Consider the following 25,172-nt stretch of genomic DNA (forward strand, 5'->3'; position numbering starts at 1 on the left):
TGCTTTTAGATGACATTCCCGGGACACGGTGTGTGCTGGGGGTGGGGGTCGGAGGGAGACACCGGCCACATTGTACATGGAGAGCAGCAATTTGCCGATCATTAACGCATTAGTAAGCTACTCATTTGTCTGGGTGGGGGAGGGACAGGTCTGCTGTGAAACTTGGGACGGGGAAGTAATGGTTACTGCACTCTTGAGACAGTATGCTTAATGTTCTGGTACGTTTCAATGGTGCTGTTGGTCCACAGTTTTTTAGCATGTCCTTATTTCCCGTTTGTTGTACTTCACCCGATGTCTCTTAGTGTAATATTATGTATTTACTACAGCAGCCCCCCCGCCCTTCTACTTAATACATGTATATGCCTCGGCATCACTACTTCCTCTAGTGCACACACGTTTTTATTTTACCCTCTCGTCGGTGCAATAGTCCTGTTAGTGTTTCCACCCTTTCCCTGAATTGTTACTTACAGGTGTTTGTACCTCATATTACATCTGACTTTTAGCAGTGCCAGTTGAGGATGTGGGGAGCTAATAAAGTGGGCGGAGCCAGTGGCGAAAATGGGTGGAGCTGGAGAAAAGTAGGTGTGGTCGCCAACAAACATTTGAGCACCTGCACTTCATATTTTACAAATTAAGCACTGCCTGTGTGTACCCCTGTTACTGTATTAGGAAACCTCTTGCCTCTTTTAGATGTGAGGGGAAGGAGTATCTATGGCAATTCTACGATCAAGGGTACTGAACTTTTTAATGAAACCCCTGGTGTGGACGCCTACCAAACCTCCCAGAGAAAACCTTACCACCCAGCAAATAACGGAGCTACCTTTCCCATACCCAAATGTGCATGTGTCTTGCCCATATAGAAATAAACAAAACTACTCATAATGGATGGAAATAGCACCCTGACCCAACTGTCATACAGCAAGTGCTAGAGACTGAAGCACATGTAAAGGTTGTCTCGAGATACTAAGCATTCTCAGAGACTCGAGTATCGTGTTACTTAAGTAGGATATATTGAAGGACATTTTTGTATCAAGAGATTCAACGATCTGCCGAGAGCATTCTGATACTGTGCGTGTGGCGGAATGGTCTTCCCTGACCCTCCCCATACAATCTCTGAATTTCTGGGTATATATTTGCCCATTAAAAACCCCTATGTACATAGAGGTTTTGAGTCTTTCACACGGGCCATAGTCTGAGTCGGTTCAAATCTGCAAACCAGATTTTTTGGGTGGAAAATTACTACTTTTGGAAATTTTACAAAATACCTACAGTTGTCACTAACTCCTACCCTGTTAGGTTATAGAATGCATACAGCAAATGTTTGCTAAAAGGAACCTTTGTAAGTGTGCATATACCTTAGTATCAAGACTTAGACAGCCCCTCAGATGTGTGTGAAGGACGGGAACCTTGATATTCAGACTCAAAAAGATATATGCAGATTTAAATGAAGAACTGATGGGACCACTGGGTGCTCCAGGTCTCATTCGTTTCTCCAACACCCCAAAATCTCAACTTCCCAAAGATCGTTGTTGAGGTACAGCTGTGAATTTTGGTATCTCCTATGACAATTCTCAAGGAAATTAGAAAACTATCAATCTTCCCTCTCCCATACCTTCTGCCAAATCCAAAGTAGGATACACTGTCCCGGAAATAGGCCCTAATGTTATTTGAACTGTTTTACCTTACCCTATAAGTTTTATAATTGTGTCTGGGTTTATATTTGGCTTTCTGGATTTCATTGCGTTCTCGGTTTTAAATAGTCGACTTCTCAATGTGTGAACACAGGAACTATTCCTTGTGAAAGAAATAGTTCCGTCTAGTTATTGCGTATATGTGTTGTCATTTGTGTTAGACCATTGCTTACTTCTAAGCCTATGTTCTTGAGTGCTCATCATCGCCACACGTACTAAATGAATGAATTATTCAAGAACAGGCCTTACATAGAGTGACTGGGCAGGGAACTGGGTGAAAACGTAACTGAGATGGAAGTGTTTACTCCCAACCTTCAAACCCACAGAAACACACGAGCTGTGCTCCGGATAATCACACCGCCCTTTATATGGTTTTTGAGGTACATACAGCCTAAAATGAGAGGAGTCTTCTGGGGTTTGCATGCATGTTGCCATAAAATGTCTTACTATTAGCTCTTCCTCTGTGAATGAGTAACAGGTTTAACTCACCAAATCAAGTAAAATACATGAGTGTCTCATGTAGTGGACTGTCTGTCAAAAGTGTCAAAGAATTGGAAAATAATTGGAAGTATGGCCCATGTTTCAGCTTGCAAAGAAGCATGCAGGTTCAGAAAAAGTGAGATAGGAAAAGGGAATTTCTGAACAGATACTCTCTGGCCGCTTCTGTGTGCAGATCTTTTCACCAAATGACTTTACAGGCACACTTTACTCACTCATTCAATTTTTCAAGTCTTATGAAAACATACAGTACTTTCTAATGGGCTCTCTTTCTAATGGGAGCAAGTTAGACAGGCTTGACGCCGATGAGGATGGCCGCCTTCTGAGAAGGCTCCGCAGAGACTCAGGAGGGTCGTGCTCCCTCCTGCTGGACATACTCCCTTGGCAACTTCCAAACAGAGTGCTCACAGCCATGAAGTTTCCTGGTGTCATTTGAGGCCGCTGAAATTCCCTTTTGGTAAGCCGGGAACCGCGATTTTGTTTTTCTTTGGGTGGTACGTTTCCTCACAGAACTCGCCCTTAGCGATGGAGATGCTTTTGGACATGCAATATCATTCTACATACATTTCTATGCTATCAATTATACCAGGATACTTGTCGTGAGCAACAAGTCAGCAATTTCATTTTTGTAAGATTTATTTATTAATTTCCTCCTCAGTGGCAATTTCAAATGCATACTGTTCCTCCTATGTGGGTTCTTTGAAGTTATGAAGCATTAATTGTCACACAAGTTTGTGACCCTTGCATCAGTCCTGCTTTAAGTTTTGCCTTATTAAAGAGATGAGGAAAAAAAATTCTATGATATTGCGCCTTTTTCAAGATACATAGCTTTAACATAAAGAGCTCGCTGTTTCTTGCTGTTTTGTGCATGGGGAGGTCAAGGCTTGTTTGTTGACCTGTTAACACCTCTTCTACTCCTACATCTTTGGTGGACTATAATCCTTTCAGCGTTCTTCAGGAGACTATGGCAGAGTCAGAACAGGGTGCAGTATCTCTTTCAACAAACACAACGCTACACTTACACAAAGTTATTTATAAAAACAAAACTACGAACTATGAGGATCCTAGTCAACTACAGTGTTTTCTGGATATTAGAGGCAGCAGAATATAGAAATTGCCAGATTTGCCATTTGATTGAATGTTATAATTTTGAGCATCATTTCTGTTGCTTGTCATGTGTATAGGGTATTAGATAACATGTTTTTCTTTTGATAGCTGCTGTTTTTATAGTTACTTAATATGACTCCTCATCCATCTGGATGGTGTACTTCCTCCCTCCCATTTCCGCCCTGAGTTTGGTTGTGTCGTTTCCTTATGTGGCTTCACCACCCTTGATCTTTGTGTATGTTTATTGGTATGTCATTTTTTCTATTTTGTACATGGCTTTTGACTTTTTCTTCCTCGTTTATTTTCTTATTCGTTCTTCTCTTCGGTCTTGTTTCTCAGATTTTTCTTATCAAGTCAATTTTTTTATTTTTCTTCTTTACTTTACACCATTTTTCTACTTTTTCTATTCTTTTCTTTTTTTTCTTTTTCTACAATTACATTTTATTTCTCATTTACTATCTATTTTTCTATGTAATTACAGTTTCATAGTTATAGCTCATTATATGTATTCTGTTCTAACATTTTAATTGTTATTATTGCTTGTTTTAAAGTTTTGAATTCATTACTGTATTGTAGCTAGTTTTAAGATTTTTTTCTTGGAATGTTCAAGGTTTAGGCTCCCCTATAAAACGCATTGGGTTCTATCTCATATATCTAGTTTAAACAGTGATATTGTTTTGTTCCAGGAAATACATGCACCATAGAGGAAAATAATCTTTTTGCATCTCCCAGTTCAGGGAAACGTAATAGGGTTGCAATTTTATGTCACCAGCATCTAGATATACAAGTCGTTGCTCAGGATACTGATGATGAGGGTAGATGGATTTCAGTTTCCTTACTTGTTTATAAAATTCCCTTAACTATTGTTAACCTATATGTTAACCTATATGCAGATAAGTCTTTTTGGCAACAGGTATTATCTAAATTGATGACTTATAACAATGATTATTTATTAGTAGGTGGTGACTGTAACATGGTTTTTGATCCATTTATAGATAGAAGCTCTAAAGATAGATTCATATCCTCACATATGCATTCCCACTTTAAATCTACAATACTTCAAAGATTTCTTGTTGATGCTTGGAAATTATGCAACCTAACACTTCAAGAGTATACTTTCTTTTCCCCTGCTTATTTTTCTCAATCTCGAACAGATTTGTTTATGTCTTAATCTCTGTAGTTCAACCCTCATATAAGAACTTCCTTCTAAATAACACATGTTCTTTCCCAATAGCCAGTATAAATAGGATTTTATATATCTCCCCTACTTCATCTCAATTATAAACACATATGATTACCTTTTCAGATACTAGGGACAAAATGGAGGTGTTGCGTTCTTGGGAAACTGATTTACAAACTGCATTTTCAATTCCAATTTGGAACAAAATCTGGAATAAAATAAGGAAATCTTCTAGAGCATCTAATGCCAACCAAACATCATTTCTTATATATAATAGAGTTCTGATCACTCCAGCCTGTTTTTAAATCTTTCTGCTCGCAAGTCATGTTTACATAATTCTCGAATTGAAGTAGTAAACCTCCATGAATTACTTTTTATCAATAATAGTTCTACATGTTTTGCCATTATTTATTCCTAGACTTTTGTAATATTGTTATATAGTTGTTAGTTTTTTCATGATGGTATATGATTACTGTCCTTTTTCGTCCACCCCCTCACCCCCTTTTTTCCCCTTTTTCAATTTTCCATTAAACATTATGGTTATATGCATAGTGAGTATCTTTTGTATCTCTTTAATAACATTTTACTTTTTAAACTTAGAAAGTAAGTTAGACATAACACTTCACAAACAATCAACAGATAGATATGAAACGCAATACGGTGTCCCCGTCATTACAATAGCATTTCACATAAGGTCACACCACACAGTAATCAAGGACATTCTAGAGCACATTCAATAAAGCACACGTGCAAAATAGGAGAGTATCATGATGTCCTTCTCATTGTCGTTAGTAGATTTAGATCACAGTGATAATACATTTTGGAGGCACTCAAACCCGACAGCTCTTCAGTGGCAGAAGATGTACTAAACAAATTTCCGTAACATAACAAATTCACATTAGAATAATATCTAGGAGATACTGGTGGAATTATTGCCTTTTGTCACACCACTGTCCCAGACAAGATTACAAGAGATGATGCTACCCTACCATGGGAGAATTTAACCTCTTCAGTCTTTGGGGTATACAAATGGATAAAGATTACAAAAAGGGCACATAAACCTAAGAAAGATCAAATATAATTTTAAAAAAACATAATTTAGCAATGTCATTCTCCTTCCATGAATCATGTTTGGGCCTTTTCAATCAACCACATCACTGCTTGAGAGATTCCTCTGCTGTGCTGGACAGCAATAAACACGGGTGTGGTGATGACGAGCTCAGCTGTATTGCATGACGAGCTGAGCTCGTCATGAGCATGGAAGGGGTTAAGGATTCTCTTCCGCATATATCATGTTCTCTCCTTATGGTGTTTGATCTAATTGCGTATCCCAAACTAAGGTTAATTCAAGTGCTCTTGGTAGCAATATTGTTTAAGACAAGTTATAGAGAGCACCTTTCCTTGAGTGAAGTGGTTTGTTAGCCCTTTAATGACTGTGGGATGATGAGCCCACACCTTTTGTGTTTAGCCTTTAGGGTGCTGCTATACACAGATCCATCTTCCAATGGATCGTGCAAACACGTTGCAAGATTAGAATCCGAGTTTTTGAATTCTATATAATATAGATTGCTCCAGGGATGTGATGTGTAAAAAATCTCCTATACCTCTAAAAAGAAAATGTACTTTTCCTTTGGGTACCAAGAAATGAGATGACAAATTATGGCATTGTTCTCATATCTGCGCTCTGATGACATGCACAGTGACTATGGTCATATTATATAAGAGTTTGAATTCTATCAAGGCTATGATTTTCCCACATTTCAGAAAATCTACATATAAAGGCTCAAACGTGGCGGGAAGAAATAAATCCACGATGTTAGAATTCCCTGTGAATCTTTGCATACCCACTTATGTACATGCTGAAGGGCATTCATAAACCTCCCCCACAATAGAAAAGGCTTAGCGTGTCCTTCTAACAAGTGTAGGAGTAGAAATCTTTCCAGGGTGGGAAAAAAGGCGGTGTTGAAAAAGTGAATTTGCAATTGATCAGCCGATATTCACAAGAGCAAATATAATGTAACAGAGCATGTCTATTTATAAAGCACACATTCACCCTAGAGTCCCTTGACTCTAGCCTAAAATAACAAATGACTACTGCTACCCAACTCAACAGTACACATGATCTTGAAAGGAAGAAAGGCTGAGTAAATCCGCTGGAATTCGAACCTGTGATCATGCAAAAATGGAATCCATATAGGTTTTCCATAAGCACTGTTTCCTGATATACTTTGGTAAACTTTTGCGAACTTCTGAAAGTCGCAAATCTGCGCGAACGCAAGGACATAAATCTACAGATGCACTTTTGTACCTTTCTTTTAGAGTTGGTAACCTACCTTATTTTCATGTTGACTACAAAGGTTTAACAGGGTTTGTCCCTCATTGTTTTTAAAGAAATATAGACATGCTTCAAACAAATTTTCAGAAAAAGATGCCTCAGAGTAATAGTACCTAAACGTGTGCAACAGTTTAGCAAAATGCTTTGATTACTGGGGGTAATCCCCATTACTCTTAGTCCTACTCGTCCTCGACCCAGTCATAACACATGAGGTATTCCACCCGACAGGAAACAAAACAGGAAACGCTTTTTAGACTCCACCCACCCTCCTGTCGGGTGCTATAACACACCTCACCACCAGAAGCAAATCCTGATGTACCAAGCACCAAAGGCCTGGAAAGGGAGGGCGGGCGGGTTGTATGACTGGGTCGAGGATGAGTAGGACTAAGAGTAATGGGGATTACCCCCAGTAATCAAAGCATTACCTCTACGTCCCTCATCCTCGACCCAGTCATAACACATGAGGCATACCAAAGCAACCCCAAAAAGGCCTTTGGCACACCAGAAACAGAAAACAGAACAGACACAAAGGAGTGCAGCAAGACAGAGTTTAATAATAAACAGAAACAAACAGAATCAATCAGGGGGGGAACCCCCACAGCTTGCAACACACCAGAACCAAAATTAGGGCGGCCAGACAGAGCACAATTCAAGCGATAATGTCGCACAAAAGTGGACTCGGACGCCCATGTCCCCCCCCTACAAATCTCCTCAAGGGGAACTCCATGGAAAGCAGCCCACGAAGCAGACACACCCCTGGTAGATCTCGCCTGAACACCAGACGGGCAAGGCAAACCAGAGCCCTGGTAAGCCAAAGAGATCACAGCCTTGATCCAACGACCCAAAGTAAGGCGAGAGGCAGTTTTACCCCTACCAGCCAAACCAAATGTAACGAAGAGGGAGTCAGAAGACCGAAACCCAGCAGAACGTGCAACATAAATAGACAAAGCACACCTCACATCCAAAGAATGGAGCAAGATGTCAGAAGGCGAGGAAGGAGAAGGACAGAGAGAAGGAAGAATCAATTCCTGGGAGGAATGGAAACGTGAACGAATTTTAGGCAAAAACCCGGGGTCCAAAGAAAGGACCACCGCGTCCTCCATAAACCTCAAGAAGGGGGAAGAACAGCGCAACGCCGTAAGGTCGCCCAACCTCTGAGCAGATGTAACAGCGACCAAAAAGGCCACCTTGAAAGACAGGAACTTCAAGGCCACGGACTCCAAAGGCTCAAAGGGAGGGGACTGCAAGGCACCCAAAACCAAAGAAAGATCTCAGGGAGGAACCGGGGAGCGGACAGAAGGAGCAGAAAGAGAGAAACTCCGAAACAGACGGGAAACCAACAACCCGTCCGAAGGCAGAAGAGAAGCCGGATCCCGAAAGGCCCGGATAGCAGCCCACTGACCCTTCAAAGTGGACAAAGCATAGTGTTTTTGAAAGCCATGCAAACAAAACTGAAGAATAGAAGAAACATCACAGGAGGCAGGGGACAGGCCCAGGGAAGCACACCAAGAGGAAAAGGAAACCCAGTGCTTGGAATAGGAGGAAAGAGTGGACTTCCGACGAGAAGCCTGCATCACAGTGATGAGGTGGTCGGGCAAACCCCGGACACCAAGAGACAGCCGTTCAACCTCCAGACCGCCAAGGTGAGAGGAACCAACAGGGAGGTAGACGGGGAACTCAGAGGAGACGGGTAGCAGGGCAGGATCCACGGAGGGCCCACCGCCAGACTCAGCAGTAGAGGAAACCAGGAGCGGCGAGGGTAATAAGGCAGAACAGCCACCACCTGAGCCCCCACCCGCTGAACCTTCAGCAAGAAGGCAGGGATCAGAGGAAAGGGGGGGAATGCATAGAGGAACCAAGGAGGCCAAAGGACAGCCAAGGCATCCACTCCCCAAGCCCCCGACTCCGGAGTCCTGGAGTAGAACAGGGGAAGCAGGGCATCGGTCCGGGAGGCAAACAGATCCAGCACCGGAGTCCCGAATCTCAGGCACAGCAACCTGAAAATCCGAGGGGACGGACACAGGGTGAGAGATGACGGGAACCGCCGACTCAAGGAATCTGCAACCACGTTGTCCACACCCCGAATGTGCTGAGCAGAAAGGGCCACCAGATGACACTCGGCCCAATTCGCAATTGCACACGCCACCAAGTTCAGGGAAAGGCAGCGGGTACTGCCCTGGTGGATGATGTAGGCCACGGTCACAGTGTTGTCTGACCTCACCAACACGTTGCACCCCAGAAGACGATCCTTGAAAAGGCGAAGAGCCCTCTCCACCGCAGACAGCTCCCTCCAATTCGAAGAACGGTGTGACTCCGAAGGAAGCCAACGTGCCTGCACCGCCCAAGGGCCTAGAGTCGCACCCCAACCGGAAGCGCTGGCATCCGTCGTCAACACCAAGGGGGGCGGAGGATGGAACCACATGCCCCTTGTCAGATTTGAAGAATCCAGCCACCACTAGAGAGCAGACACCAACTCCGGAGACACAGGAACAGGAATCGAGAAGTCCTGGACAGGAAAGGGCACCCAACGCTGAACATGCCACAACAGAGGCCGAATATGAACCCTGGGCCAGGGCACCGTGAACACAGTGGCAGACATGTGGCCCTGAACCACCAGCCACTGCAGGAGAGGAGCCGAAACCTTGGAAAGCAACCTCCTCAGCAAAGACTGAAGACGTAGAATCCGGGACTCTAGGAGAAAGACCTTGCCCAGCACAGAGTCGAATACTGCCCCAATGAAGGTCCTCCGAGTAGCAGGGTCCAGGTGACTCTTTGGCAGATTGACAAGGAAGCCATGATCCTCGAGCGTACGCATGGTCAAGGAAAGGCGGCGGGACATGACCTCTGGAGACGGAGCCTGCAGCAGCCAATCGTCCAGGTACGGAAACACGGACACCCCCAGGAGATGGAGATGAGCCACCAAAGGAGCAACCACTTTGGTGAACACCCTGGGGGCGGACCGGAGACCGAAAGGAAGGACGCAGAACTGCCAATGACGACCATCCAGGCAGAAGCGCAGGAACCGCTGATCCTCCAACACCATCGGGACATGCAGGTAGGCATCCTGGAGATCCAGCGACGTGAACACCCAACCTTCCTGGATCAGGGGAATCACCTTCTGCAACGTCTCCATCTTGAATGGGATCTTCTGAACAAATAAGTTCAGGGCCCGAAGATTGATGACAACAAGCAAACCCCCGTGATCTTCGGAACCACAAAAACAGCGGAATACGTCCCCAGTCCACGTTCCAGGGGGGGAACCGGGACAATCGCCCGTTTGTCGAACAGTAATTGAACACCCTCCAGCAACGCAAGACGGCGAGCAGGGTCCGAAGGCAAAGCGGTCACCACCACACCCGATAGAGGAGAAGGAGACAGGAACTCTATACGGTAACTCCGGGAAAGAACATCCAGCACCCACTGGTCCGAGGTCGTCAGCAGCCAAGCCTGTTGGAACAGCCGCAGTCTCCCACCAACCGCGGGCTGACCACCAGCGAGAACGGGCACTGGAACGGCGTAGTCAGGAGCGAGGAGCGCCAGACCCACCATCCGGCTGGGGCTTCATCTGGAACCTCCTAGGAAAGGACCTACGAGTACCACGCTGGCCCTTAAACGAGGACTGCTGAAATCTGGAAGGCTGGCGAAAAGACCGGGCATTCGAGAAGGAGGACCCCCTCTGAGAAGGAGTATGACGAAATGACAATGTATGCTTCCTCTCCTTGAAGACCTTATGGAGTTTGTCCTCCAGGGAATCCCCAAAAAGATGAGTACCAGAAAAGGGCAACCTCAAGGCCATAGAACGCTGCGCAGCATCCGTTTTCCAACCTCGCAGAAGCAAGTTCCGACGGGCAGCAACAGAGGAACCACAAGACAGAGCTGAAGCCCTGACCGAGTCAAAGGCAATGTCCGAAAGGAACTCCGACTGACGTTCCATAGATTCCAGCAACTCCGGACAAGTGCCCCCCTCTTGCATAGTAGAAAACAAAGTCTTGAAGTCAGCCAGCAAAGACTGCGCAACATACGCACCATAGACCCCCGACCTAAGAGCCAGGTGAGAACCAGCATAGGACTTCTTCAGAGCGGAGTCCATCTTTTTATCAACCCCATCCTTCAGGATATTATCATCTGCCATGGAGGGCCGACCCACCAGAGAAGCAACAATGGAGTCCACCTGCACCGAATCAGGCAGGGCAATCTCCATATCCTGCAAAGGATAAAGTCTAGACAAAAATCGTGGCATAGAAATACGATCCGAGTCCTTCCACTCCTTAAGGAGGACATCCATGACAAAGGAGTGGATGGGCATGGAAGAAGACACAGGCTTTCGAAACTGCGGCAGAACAGTATCCTGGGAGGAGCCCGGCACAGAGACCTCGGGGTAACCCATATTCTCCCTAACATGACCAAGAAGATCAGGCATCAGGTCCTTGGAAATGTACTTGCCCTGCAGATCCACTGAGACCAACGTGGACTCATCCGAGGAAGCAGAGGAAGAAATATCCGAATACAGGGGAGCAGCAGCCTCAGAGCAACCTTACTGGAAGCCTTGAGCTCAGACAGCGTCTCCAAAATCAGGCGCTTCAGACGCTTAGAGTCACCCAAACTGGCACTCCGAGCAGCAGGGGCAGAATCCTCACTATCCGAGGAGGAAGAAGGAGACCGAACAGGAGAGACATGCTTTCTCTTCCTGTGGTGTTTCCCCATCACAAAGCAGCACAGTCAACCAGCTAGCAGAGCAGACTTGAGACACCCAAAAGTACCACAAGCCGCAGAGATGAATGACAAACCAGTAGAATCCCGCCAAACATTTAAGGAAACACTCACCCAATGGCCGAAAGATGAGGAGGAAGGAAGGTAGGAAGGAGGAGCCGAGCCACGGACTGCGAATGAATCCTTCCACACAAACAATGACATCACCATCAGCAGCCGAACAGCATCAAAAGCCAAGCAGCCCGGAGCCCACCCAGGCGCCTGCACAGGCCAATGCGGAGCAGGAAATCCAACCGGCTCCACGGCCGCCGCCCGACATGGAAAGGAGACTCCAGCCCCCGCCGTCCATGCGAAAACCCTCGCAAACAGCCGATACTTCAAAAACGGGCTCCTAGGCAGAATCAGGCCCCCCCCCCCCCCCCCCCACCCACCCCCTCCAGGGGGGAGAGCCCACACAGCCAAGAAGAACAAGCGGCCGCCAGCCTCCGGAGCTAGGACTGAGGGGGCGGGGCTCCGGCAAACAGCAACACGGCAAGCCCGGAAATGTCCGGAGAGCGAGAAGGCGCGGTGCGCCCAGAAACCAAAGGCACAGGGCACAAGAAGAACCGGAGCACCAACCGGCAGCCTGGTCCAAGGACAGATGCAGAGACACTCCCAGCAAGAAAACAGACAAAATCCCCGGGGACCCGAGAGGCCCCGCAACCCAGGTCCCCAGCAACCCAGGAAACACAGGAAGCCCAGCAGCCCGGTGTCCACATCCCACGGAGGTCCATGAGCACCCCCAATGCCCAGCAAAGGAGGAAACCACAGGACAGGCGAAGCAGGTAAGTGCCCGGCACCTACCCAAGCGTCCCCCATCAGAATTCCATCCGACAGGAAACAAAACAGGATTTGCTTTTGGTGGTGAGGTGCGTTCTAGCACCTGACAGGAGGGTGGGTGGAGTCTAAAAAGCGTTTCCTCTTTTGTTTCCTGTCGGTGGAATACCTCATGTGTTATGACTGGGTCGAGGACGAGGGACGTAGAGGTAATGAGTTATTCAGCTTGAAATTTTTTATGTACTTCTTATTTTTAAAGCTAAACAAATATCCAGTCTTGCGGCCTGTCAGACCGCAGTATGTAATCAGGGAGCATTCTGGAAGTGTTTTAAGTGGCCTCGAAAAGTAAAAATGTGCAAATGTGTACAAGTTTTTGTACTGGAACAGATGTCAGTAATGCAAGCTGAGCTCCCTGCAAGTCCTTACTGTGATGGCCCCAGTAGTAAACTTTGCATTAATTAATCACATACACTGGTTTAAACCATCTTTATCTAAAAAATGACCTATTGCTTTAGTGGCAGCGAATCCTTTCGCAAACCCTTACTGTAAACTTGCAGAAAAAGAGTTTTACTTCAGGCAGCTGGGCCTATATATCCAAAGGACAAAGTGAATAAAAAGCATGTAGCCCCTCACCACAAACAATATGTTCTGGGTGTCAAGCAATAGGAATTCCACACCCCTGTATTGTGCCATCTGTAGACATGTTACAGAGCTGTACGCCATGTTACAACAAATGAAACTCAATCCACTACCAGCTCAAACTGAGGCACCAACTTAAAACAACAAGATCAAGCACAACCAAGTTAACAGTTTTAAAGCCAGAAGAATAACAAAAACCAACAAGGCACAGTGCACTATTAGGGCAGCCACTGTTGCCGAAATTAGTATACCCAAGAAATGAGTGTATCCAACCACGCCCAGCACTAGTGGACTTAATCAGTGAAATCCCTGCCTAATGAGACAGTGCACATGTCCGTTCAGAATGCTCAATCCTCATCATGTAAGCACTACATCAGATCAAAAACTTTCATTGTCACAGGATACAGAATCCTAAAAAATCCAAATCACAAGTACACTAAACTCCCTCCCAGATTACTCAAAACTAAAACTGACAACAGTCTCACATCTTTTATCAACACGCATCTAATAGCAGATGAAGATAATTGAATTTCTCTGTGAGGACGATCTACAGAGCAATGTATAGGGAACAATCACACTGAACCCTCAGATGCCTGATATACTTTGCGATCACTTTTAATTACAGACTAAAATTATCAAGCACCTACGCCCAATATAGAGGTCTCCATGACTGACTAATGAAGACCCCCAAAATAGGCGTCTCAATTAGTAAATTAGGGATATCCAACATCACCAGTGATAGTTGTGGAAGTCTTTCAGTTAGAACCTTCAGCCCAGAGTAGAGATACCACTGGATCCATAGTTGTTGCATTTAATTGAGGCAAGGTGTTGACATGAGCAGAGAGGGCATCCCAACCACCCAGGTGACTCAAAAACAGACCATAACACCCATCTCCCATACCAAATCTATAGACCTCTCCTAGAAAAGTTGCATAAAATTGACAGAGCTGTCCGGGCAAACAATAAGACAATGAACAGGTTAATTAACACAATGAGTCCCGAACAACTCAAGCCCATCAGCTTCAAGTACAGTCTGGAAAACCCCAACACAACCCCAATACATGGGTCGACGTTAATGAACAATTGTTGTTGAAATCACTGAGGGAAATCATGGCATCAGAGTGCAAATCAGTCTCCTGGGGTAAACGCTCATTCTTAAATGTAGACTTAAAGAAGGAGGATGCAGTCAGTGGATCTCCAATCAGATGCACACTTTCCTTGTGTGGTTAATACTTAATCTTGGCAGGTAGCTGAGCACACGGTACAACTATAACTACAGTAGTTTCTTTTTTGCATTCACGAAGGCTCTCCTGACTTCTTGAGCTACTATAGGGAAATCAGGGAATATAGATATAACCATGCTATTATAGTGTAACTTATGATTTCCTCATGACCGTTAAGGACAGTATTACAGTTCCCGACGTTAAAAAGTCTGGCAATGACGGTTCAGAAATAGCCACTGAGCAAGTGAGCCATGTGCGTGTAAACTGTAAATATGAGTAACAACAATTCTGTCCTGTCAAAGACTATGGATAGCTTAGTTTCCACAAGTGTCTCTGTTATGCCAGTAACCATAGTTTATGCAACTCGTATGCATAAGTTGTTCCTGCGTGATCTCACTTCTAAATCTTAATTCTTTCCCCTCATCTAGCACTCGCTCCATTTTCAGTTGTTATTCATTGCCGGAGTCATCCTGGAGATACATACTACATGTTGGGGAGAGTCGCCTGCTAGTCAAATCTCTCCTCGTAAGGCTCCACACCGTCCACTGTGTGCAGGCTTTTCTGCATATCAAGCAGAATCCAAATCCAAACATCCATTTGCTAAATCACACACATCGGCCTCTGTCATCCCGGGAGCCCTCTTGGGGGTCAAAGGAAATGTATGACTATTTTTGGCCTAGTAGTCTAGCTAGTTGTATTAAGGCACAAAATGGCAGATAAACAAGCGAAGTGTAGTCGCACGCACAAGTCTGCACACAGCTGCCCTCAAGGACACCTACATAATACTACCAACCATGCCATTACCAGTTCACCTAGGTACTTATACATAGTAATATACACCGGAAAGCATTCTGCATTAATCAGCTAAATTACAGAGCAAAGCATTTAAACTGCTCGACTCGCCAACAGAGGCACCTTTCAGTAGTAGCCTCACCATTTACCTGAAACTTAGGAGAATTGCTAGCAAGACAACCTACCTTCCCACACACAAACTGTCTCATTCGAAGCAGGGCAGCGTAAAGGCGGCACAGTAACGGTCAAGTTCTACCAATCGGGGCTGGCCTCCTGGCCCGATCCGCAGCGGTAGTCTGCAGGCCTGGGGGGCCCGAGCACCAGATCTCCCAGCAGACATCAATCTGCAATCACTGCAGTTTTCCTCGATTGGTCTGGAGTCGACGGCGACACTTGCAGACCGCTTAACCCACAGAATCGTCACTTGCTACTGTGGCTGCCGAGCCTCTCTCTGCTTCTCAAGTGCGTGAGGACGGTAGTAACCGTACTTTACATCTGACACTTCCATGTCAGAGGTACGTGGCAAGCAGACCAGCATATGAAAATAACTGTGTCGGATAGTGCCAATACCTTCGGATTCCCAATCGATTCACACTCTAAACTCATGGTAACAAAGACCCTTCCTATTTAATGCGGTTAACTTAGAAACAATGTATCCTCACGAAGGAGATTTTGCCATAGACGTTTAGCATAAACTTGCCTTAGGGGTAGCCCCGGCGGCCAGTAATTTCTATGGTCACCAATGGAAGATGTCATTCCAAAGCCAGCCATGGTCTGTACCAAATGGTCAGCAGCGATCAAATCAACATACATTGGAGTTCATAATTCATCCAGCACACGAGGAGCGCTGCACAAAAATACAGCAGGCTAACCTTCCACATTTATAACAAATGATGCTGGTCGGACCACTAATAGAGCTCTCAAGTCACGCTCGCTGCGTGACAACAGGATCAACACCTTTAAAGAATCAGTTGTTATAATGTGACCATCTGTCCACTACTTACACGGACCATCCGTGAATCCAGCCTAATGTCCGTCGTCCGTTATTGATATTTTAACGGATGTAATTAGTCCATAAATCTAGTAGTTCCGGGTCGTATAACATTTGATAGCAAGGCAGAACATTTACTGGAAGTAATCGGTGAGTCTGACGTCTTGTTACTGTGTAAAGCGCCCTAGGATTGGATCATTGGTGCTTCTCAGCCAATGCCAGCACCACACAAAATTCAGAAGTGCTGATTGGCTATGAGTCCACACGTGCCGTTGACCGCACCGTGCTGCTGTGGTCCGCCTGTGTGTCCCTGCTGTTAGCGATCTATTTTTTTTCTCCAAAAGCGTTCAGGGAGGCCTCTGGTGAATAAAACAAGCACTGGAAATGTTATAGGTGTCGCATTAGAGTTGGAGCTATTTGTTTTGTACTCATGCAATAGGTGTATTTGTTGGAGCTATTGTCATAGTAAATGGCAACGTTTTTTTTACGGATGCGTTATGGAGTGTATGTGGGTGGTGTTTTGTGGAATTATGTGGGTAGTATTGGATTAGTTAGTTGTGTAATTGTGTGGAGTGGAATTGTGTGGTGTGGAGTGGATTGGTGTATTCGAATTATGTGACATGGCGTGTTATGAAATTATATTGATAGTAATTATGAGGTATTGAGTGTATTGGAATTATGTGGAGTGAGATTTTTTTGTTGTGGAGTGTAAATATGTGGAATGGTATTTTGTGATGTGGAGTGGTTTGTAGTAAAGTTTAATGATGGGGTGTGCTATTCAGGACTGTCTTCTATGGTGCAGATACACCTATAGAATTACTTAATACATGATGTAAACTTCTAAACATTAATGCACTTGGTAAGGATACGCCTTCCCCACCTTAATAAAACTAAGAACTGTGTTGTGTTTTTATGTTGTTGTAGACGTTTGTACAGAATGCTTATTACTTAGCGAGTCATGTAGTGTTGCTGGAAAGGAAGTTCTCTGTATCAGCTCAGCACTTTAAAAACAATGTCTTACATGTACCAACTGTGCACTGCAGTTAGAGGTGTTATAGGTGCCATCGCACACTACACTCTGATATGTCACATGTACAACCAGTGCACTGCAGTCGGTTGGAATATTGCATGCCCATGTCTATTTAGGTAAACTCTTCCTTTGCTTTTGACATCCAGCATCATGTCAATATCTGATATGAAAGAAAGGGGCCCCCTGTAACCAGTGGAAGTTCCTAGGTCAGGGCAACAATATTTCAAAAATAACAAAATCCTAGGCAACTTAAGGGTCCTGAAAGATGTCAGGTACAACAACACAGAAAATATAGCACTGCTGCAGAGTACTGGATTAATAACAGCAAATTAGAATTAAAAGGTTGTACTGTTCATTTATTATAAAAAACATGAAAACACATTGCAAAATAAAAACCACACTGGGTGTCAATTGTACAATAAGATAACAATTATGCCGAAATCATATGAGGCATATAATAATACAAATGCAATACACATACAATACTCATAGAATACAAAAAAAGTATACAGAATTTAGTTAGAACAAAGTGGGTTAAATGGTATTCTTTACGCGCGTTTCAGCGTTTCACACGCCTTCTTCTGGAGAAACACTTGAAGATTCTAAAAAAGAGCAGTATGAAAATTACATCCACACAAAACATGTTGCACAACACAGTACACTGCAGCTGATAGAAGAGGCTACTTCAAAGTGAAGGCATTTAATTAAAGAAAGCTAGTTTGTGCTCTAGGGAATTGAGAGATAAGAAGATCAAACCACCAGGACTGTTAAGTCCAGCTGTTTAAAGAAAAAAAAATATATATATATATATAATGAGTGAAGGAAAAAGAAAATACCAAAAAATAAATTTGTGCAGAAAAGAGAAAAAAGCAGAAAGGAAATACAACCATACCACCGTCCCAAGGTGATATAAAGATGAAGTGGTGACACTAAAAGATACTTTTAAAAGTATTACTCCTTCAATACTTTTTCACCCCTCATCTAATCTCCCCGCATGCGAGCTGTGCCGACTGCTGCTACCATTTCTGCGGTTCGGTTTGATACTTTGTACCGGCCGCTCGCGAATTACTTTAACCTGCATTCTGCCGCCATGCAACGTAGCAATTTTTTAATTAAGACTTATCTGCGGGCAGGCAGTTCAGCTATTCTTTCACCAAACTATTTAGAGTATTTAATGTAGATTCCCATCCATCGACCCCCTTAAACCAGGGCTCTTTTAGTGCAATACATTTATGTGAACCTTCAGCTGTCACATAGTGGATATAAATACATGTATGACATTTGGGTCTTTTTATTTGCTTTTTCAGTTCATCCATATCCGTTATAAGAGGCAATGCAAGCCTTATCATACATCACGATTATCCAGTCCCAAGATTCCCCTAAGGTAATTATATTTACCCTGTAGGTTCATTTCCTTGCCTCAGTTCAGCCCATTCTTAATATTTCTTTAAACCGGTTTTTGATGGCTTCCTCATTTGTCACCCTATAGGTTCTCTTGTATTTCTAGCGGTGCTCTGCACACGGCTGTACTCAGTGGTAAAATAATCCATACAAATTTTAAGTGTTCTACTTTCTGGGCAACGTTCAAGATCCATCCATTTTCGACTTTGGCTTGATATTCTATCAGGTAGTGTAACATCTCAATACTAAGACCACCCCTGGTACCTTTGTTATAGTACACATCGCTACATGTAAATGTATACATTTTATATAAATTGTGTGTTTTCTCACACTCCTCAGATTGGAAACTGTGATCCAAACCTGCTCTAACTGAAGTCGCCATTTATCATTGGCTTCATCAGTGATTCGTTAACTCTCTGGTAAATACACCCTTCATAGGCTTCTATTCGCTATGGAACCTAAGTGTATCACTTTAGATGACCATCTATAACAATATAATAAAGCATTTTTCTTGTCATTTTACCTCGTCAAGAGTGCTGTCTACACTTGAGAAATATCTCCCTTGCACTAACTTGCGCCAATTTATACTTGATTTCTAGGTAAGGATCCATAGTCGGCTTTAAAAGTATCTTTTAGCATCACCACTTCATCTTTATGTCACCTTGGGACGGTGGTGTGGATGTATATCCTTTCTGCTTTATTCTCTTTTCTGCACAAATTAATTTTTTGGTATTTTCTTTTTCTTTCACTCATTATATATATATATATATATATATATATATATATATATATATATATATATATATATATATATATATATATATATATATTTTCTTTAAACAGCCCGACTTAACAGTCCTGGTGGTTTGATCTTCTTATCTCTCAATTCCCAAGAGCACAAACCAGCTTTCTTTATTAAATGCCTCCACTTTGAAGTAGCCTCTGCTATCAGCTGCAGTGTACTGTGTTGTGCAACATGTTTTGTGTGGATGTAATTTTCATACTGTTCTTTTTTAGAATCTTCAAGTCGTTCACCAGAAGAAGGCGTGTGAAACGCCGAAATGCGCGTAGAGAATACCATTTAGGTTTAAAGCATTTTATTAAGGCAAAAAAACATAGGAGGTAGGGGAACATGAGGGTTAGGGTTACATACATTCGAGTAAAAAGAGCTGAGCATAAATCTAGGAGTGCGATGGTGGACAAGGCTACTGCAAAAGAAAGATCAAATGGTAAAATGATAAGGGCTGAATATAGTCAACACCATCAAGCAGATCAGAAAACGAAAAGGAATAATGCAAGAAACCAACCCCACCAACCCCCAGAACCCCTCCCTCCAAACTCCCCAACTCACCCCAACACCCTCCCACCTCCCCCCCATCCAGTACTCGGCCATAACGCATCCTGCCCTCCCGCCACGCCCCCACCCCGTGAGCCCAGATCTTGTGTCCCCTTAGTCAGTTGAAATCACCGGTGGCGTTAGTCTCAGAAGCCTGAGGTACCTCGGACTGGTGAGTTCCCTAAACTCTGTAGTTAAAAGCGCATGAAAGGGTTGCCATAGCTCATCAAATTGATACACGTCCCCCGCCACCATAAGCGATAGTTTCTCCATACCCAACACATGCCATAGCCTGTGCAGCCAGCCTGTGATGGAGGGGACCGTGGTGGTACGCCAGTGAATCAAGATGTTCTGAATCGCTGAACCCAACGCTATCGCAATTTGCCTGCCCCTGCGGGACTTCAGCGGGTACATCAGGCCATTCGGGAGGCCCAGCAATACATACGCCGGGAAGCGTGGCAATTCAGTTTCAAAATGAACATCAATCTCGTCGAGAACCTCCTTCCAGTAAGCCTCTAACAAGGGACAGTCCCAAAGTATATGTGTAAGGGTCCCCACCCGACCACAACCCCTCCAGCACTCCTTCTCAATATGCCTATTCATTTCGTGTAGCCTCTCCGGGGTATAATACCAATACGTGGACACCTTGGTGAGTGTTTCCGTGAGACCTGTATGATATGCAGAGTATCTCGCCCGGTGCGCAATTTGATCCCATTCTTTATGACTAAGCGTCCTTCCCAATTCCCTGTTCCAGCGTTCCCTACCCGGGTTATAGAAATGAAACGGAGGGGGCTGCAAGAATTTGTAAAGGTCGGTAATTAGCTTAGCATCAGAGGCGCAGGTCACTAACCACCGCTCGTATGGCGTTATCTGGCGATCAGCAGTGCCCCGCACCTGAGATTGAAGCGCCCAGTGCCTAACCTGCATATATCGCAATCTATCCGATTCAGGCAGTTGGAACTCCTGTTTCAATTGCTGAAAAGGGACCACTCCCTCCGGTCCGTATATCTGGAAGAGCTCTCGGCAGCCCGCTGCCCTCCAGTGGGAGAAAGCGCCTGGTTCCATCCCGGGGGAGAAGTCAGGGTTATCCGCTAGCGGCGTGAAGGGCGAAGGGAACGTGGTGAGTTCACGAACTTCATTGACTGTATCCCACACCCTCAAGGGGACTCGCGTGACGAAGGAAGCATAGAGGTTGGGGGGGCGATGAATCCGACGCAAGAATGGAACTTCCTGGAGGGTGCGCCCCGCCACCGCCTGGTCCTGAAAGAGCCAGTGCTTGTCGGATTCCCACCTGCTCCACTCCACTAGGTAGCGCAGCTGCGCCGCCTGGAAGTATTTCCGGAGGTCCGGGATACCAAGGCCCCCGCCTCCGGGGCCAGCGTGGAAAGAACCCTCTTCATCCTCGGCTTGTGGCCTTGCCAGACGAAGCGTGCAATGTCGGCTTGTGTCTGCCTAATCCAGCCCACAGGAGGCTGAAGCGGCAAGGCTCGAAAGAGGTACAGAATCTGGGGCAGGACCGTCATCTTGATCGCTGCAATCCTGCCGAGCCAGGACAGCAAGCTTTTACTCCAGCGGCCCAGCTCTTCCCTGATTTTCCTGCTAAGAGAGGCATAGTTGGCCGTTACCTTCGCTGGCAACGTTGGTGCTAGAAGAATCCCCAGATACGGCACCAGGGATGATGACCACTGCATGGGGAAAAGCCGCTGCAGATCTCGTCTGGTATCCGCGGCCAGGGACACATCCAGAGCCACCGACTTGCCCATGTTCATTTTAAAACCAGCCACTTTCGAAAAAGTGTCTAGTTCCTGAATACAAGCGGGGAGGGCCCGTCTAGGATCGTCCAAGGTCAACAGGACGTCGTCCGCATAAAGACTGATCGTGTGGACATACTGCCCCATCTTGATCCCAATCGCGTCCGGGTTTTGGCGAATTCGCTGGGCAAACGGCTCCATATAGAGAGCAAAGAGGAGTGGGGAAAGCGGGCATCCCTGCCTAGTACCCCTTTCGATCGCAAAGCTACGGGAGCTACACCCATTAACTCTCACTGTCGCCGAAGGGGATTTGTAGCAATTGAAGACCATCAAACAGAATTTGTCTCCAATACCCAGTTTCCGGAGCACCTGCTCGAGATAAGGCCAGTGAACGCGATCGAATGCCTTCTCGGCATCTACCGCTAGCAGCATCCTTTCACCCGGGATCCGCGAGGCTTTCTCCAAAATGTGTGCTACTCTCTTAGTGTTATCGACGGTTTGTCTGCCAGGCACAAAGCCAGCTTGATCAGCCTCAACCAGGCCCGGCAGATGCAGGGCCAATCTGGATGCTAGAATCCCTGTGTATAATTTAAGGTCGACATTCAGGAGTGAGATAGGCCTGTATGAGCCGCAGAGGGCCCGGTCTTTCCCAGGTTTCGGGATCACTGAGACCGTTGCTCTTAACAGGTCCGGTGGAATGGCTCCCGGCTCGGAAAAGGAGTTAAATAGGCGGGTGAGAATAGGGGCTACGACCGGGCAAAAGGTTTTTATAAAAGAGGGACGTGTAACCGTCCGGGCCCGGAGCTTTCCCGTGTTTGAGCCTGGCTATCGCGGATATCACCTCCTCCACATGAATGCTGCGCTCAAGGTGTTCCGCCTGCGCTGAGTCCAGCGCCGGAAGGGCTACAGACTCCAAATAATCCGCGGCATCCTGCGACGAGGGGGGTTCCCCCGTGTAAAGCGCCTCATAGAAACTACAGATTGTTTCTGCCACCGCGGCGTCATCAGAGACCGCCACCCCATCAGCACCGAGCAGTTCCTTCACTACGTTACGCTGGTGCGCGGTTCGGAGCCTATTTGCCAAAAGTTTGCCACACCCATCCCCACCCGTGTAAAACGCATGTTTTAGACGCAGCGCCGCGTATTCCGCCCTATCCATGTCCAACGCCGACAGGAGCTTCCTGGCAGCCTTCAACTGCCTCCACACCCTAGGAGCTCCGGTACGGCGATGGACCTGTTCCAATTCCCGGACCTGGGAAGTCAGCTCCCCCCTCTTGCGCTGTCTCTCCCTGTTTTCTGCTGAGGAGATGGAAATGAACTCCCCCCTAAGAACCGCCTTCAACGCCGCCCACTGTGTCTCTGGCGAGGTGTCCGAGTTATCATTGTGCGCCTGATATTCCCGGATCGCCTCCTCAATATGCTTCACAACTGTTTTCTTATGCAGGAGGGTGTCCCTAAGACGCCACACCCCCCGAGAGGGGGAGGCCGTCGGGAGCGCAAATGTGCCCACGACTGGCGCATGATCAGACAGCGACAGGACCCCAATGTCCGTCGCCGTAGCAGCGGCACACACCGGCCCGCTAACCAATAAGTAGTCTAGCCGTGCTTAGGTCCGGTGCGCATGTGAATAATAAGAATAGTCCCTATCCGTGGGGTGGACGGTGCGCCAAAGGTCATGCAAATCCATATCAGTGGTTCGAGCCTTCCCAGCCTGTGAAAGTTCCCCAGTCTGCGGGTGTCGCTGCGCCGATCTGTCTAGTGTAGAGTCAAAGACTATATTCAAATCACCCCCTAGAATGATATGCCGATCAGGGGAGGCAGTCACGTCTACCATCACCGAGTCTAGAAAGCGCTCTTGGTGGTCATTTGGGCTATATAAGGAACCAATAGTGAACGTTGTGTCCCCCAACCGGAGGCGGTATGCCAATAGCCTCCCCTTCTGTTCTGCGAATTTGTACAACACCTCCCCCCTGAAGGAACTCGCTAGCAAAATGGCCACCCCTGCGGTCTTAGATGCAGCAGAGGAGAAAAACTGAGTTGGGAACTTATTAGAGCGCATCGTATGACAGTCCCGTGGCAGTAAATGGGTCTCCTGCAGGAGGCATATATCTGCCTGTGTCCCCTCCAACAGGGATAAGATCGCCCTTCGCTTCACCGGGTTGTTCAGACCCTTAACAGTAAGGGTCACTACCTTCAGTGTCGACATATCCCCAAGGGACCATACGTGCCAAGCCGCGGGCAATCAATGAGCAGGGGGGGGGGGGGGTGGGCCGGGACAGCAGTGCAGGACAAGCAAAGTAAAACCAAGCAATAACATTTGAGATGTTGGACGGTACCCCTTCTACCCCTAAACAACTCCCAACCCCCTCCAAAACAAACCCATGGCAACTAGCCAACTCCCCACCCAAGCTCAAACAACCCATTGTCCCAATCATGTCCCAAAACGGACAAGTCTGTGGAAAGTAAAAAAAGTGGACGTCCAGCCACTCGTTCTTCCCGCCTCTCCCCCGACCCTCCCTCCAACCCCCAAACCTGGCATTGCAGAAGCTATGTCCATCTCCCCCCGGAGTAGAGAATACCATTTAACCCACTTTGTTCTAACTAAATTCTGTATAATTTTTTTTTATTCTTTGAGTATTGTATGTGTATTGCATTTGTATCATTATATGCCTCATATGATTTCGGCATGATTGTTATCTTATTGTACTATTGCCACCCAGTGTGGTTTTTATTTTGCAATTTGTTTTCATGTTTTTTTAATAATAAATGAACATTGCAACCTTTTAATTCTAATTTGCCGTTATTAATTCAGTACTCTGCAGCAGTGCTATATTTTCTTAGGACACCCCCCACGGCTTGCCAGCTGTGAGCGCGTCTCTGCCCCGGCGCCACAGGTTCGCACTGGCCTCGGTGCCCCCTCGCCGCTGCTCTTTTTTACTTCTTCGCTGTCGCCCACATTTGTATTGTAATTGTTTCGTGATTGTGCATTCTTTTTTCTGATTAAATAGTTATTTGTGCTTTCAACGTAGAGGTTGTACCCCTGCCCTCTGGTGTGCCCCCCCCGCTTCCCGCCACTGCTCCCTCGCGGCCCCGCCCCCTTTTTTCTCCTGTACCCCATTGGCCGCCCGCTCCTGCCTCCCAGCTGCTCCTCCCTCCCACTTGGCTTCATATGGAGCCCGCGCGGGGCAGGCGAGTGTGACCTGACCCAGGACACCTCCCACGCCGCACGACTCGCCAGCTGTGAGCGCGTCTCTGCCACGGCGCCACAGGTTCGCCCCTGGCCTCGGTGCCCCCTTGCCGCTGCTCTTTTTTTTCTTCTTTGCTGGTGCCCACATTTGTATTGTAATTGTTTCGTGATTGTGCATTCTTTTTTCTGATTAAATAGTTATTTGTGCTTTCTACATAGGGGTTGTATCCCTGCCCTCTGGTGTGCTCCCCCCCCCGCTTCCCGCCGCTGCTCCCTCGCGGCCTGCCTCCTTTTTTCTCCTGTACCCCATTGGCCGCCCGCTCCCGCCTCCCAGCTGCTCCTCCCTCCCACTTGGCCTCATATGGAGCCCGCGTGGCGCAGGCGAGTGTGACCTGACCCAGGACACCCCCCACGCCGCACGGCTCCCCACCTGTGAGCACGTCTCGTCCCCGGCGCCACAGGTCCGCCCCAGGCCTCGGTGCCCC

At 46.3% G+C, this 25,172-nt stretch overlaps 1 protein-coding gene across 3 annotated transcripts in view; it reads right to left on the reverse strand.

Moving 5' to 3' along the window:
• Positions 1-16,120, reverse strand: part of ZNF865 (zinc finger protein 865) — a 41,715-nt gene extending 25,595 nt beyond the window's left edge. Inside the window, exon 1 of one of the 3 annotated variants that reach the window (XM_086930454.1) lies at positions 15,996-16,120. The gene's annotated coding sequence lies outside the window, so the exon portion shown is untranslated. Of the gene's footprint in view, positions 1-15,176; positions 15,285-15,995 lie in introns of those variants that run through there. The other 2 variants (XM_086930456.1, XM_086930455.1) reach the window with 2 other exon arrangements.
• Between the last annotated feature and the right edge of the window lie 9,052 nt (positions 16,121-25,172).

This window comes from Lissotriton vulgaris, chromosome 7, assembly GCF_964263255.1.
Source record: "Lissotriton vulgaris chromosome 7, aLisVul1.2, whole genome shotgun sequence".
NCBI classification, from domain to species: Eukaryota; Metazoa; Chordata; class Amphibia; order Caudata; family Salamandridae; genus Lissotriton; species Lissotriton vulgaris.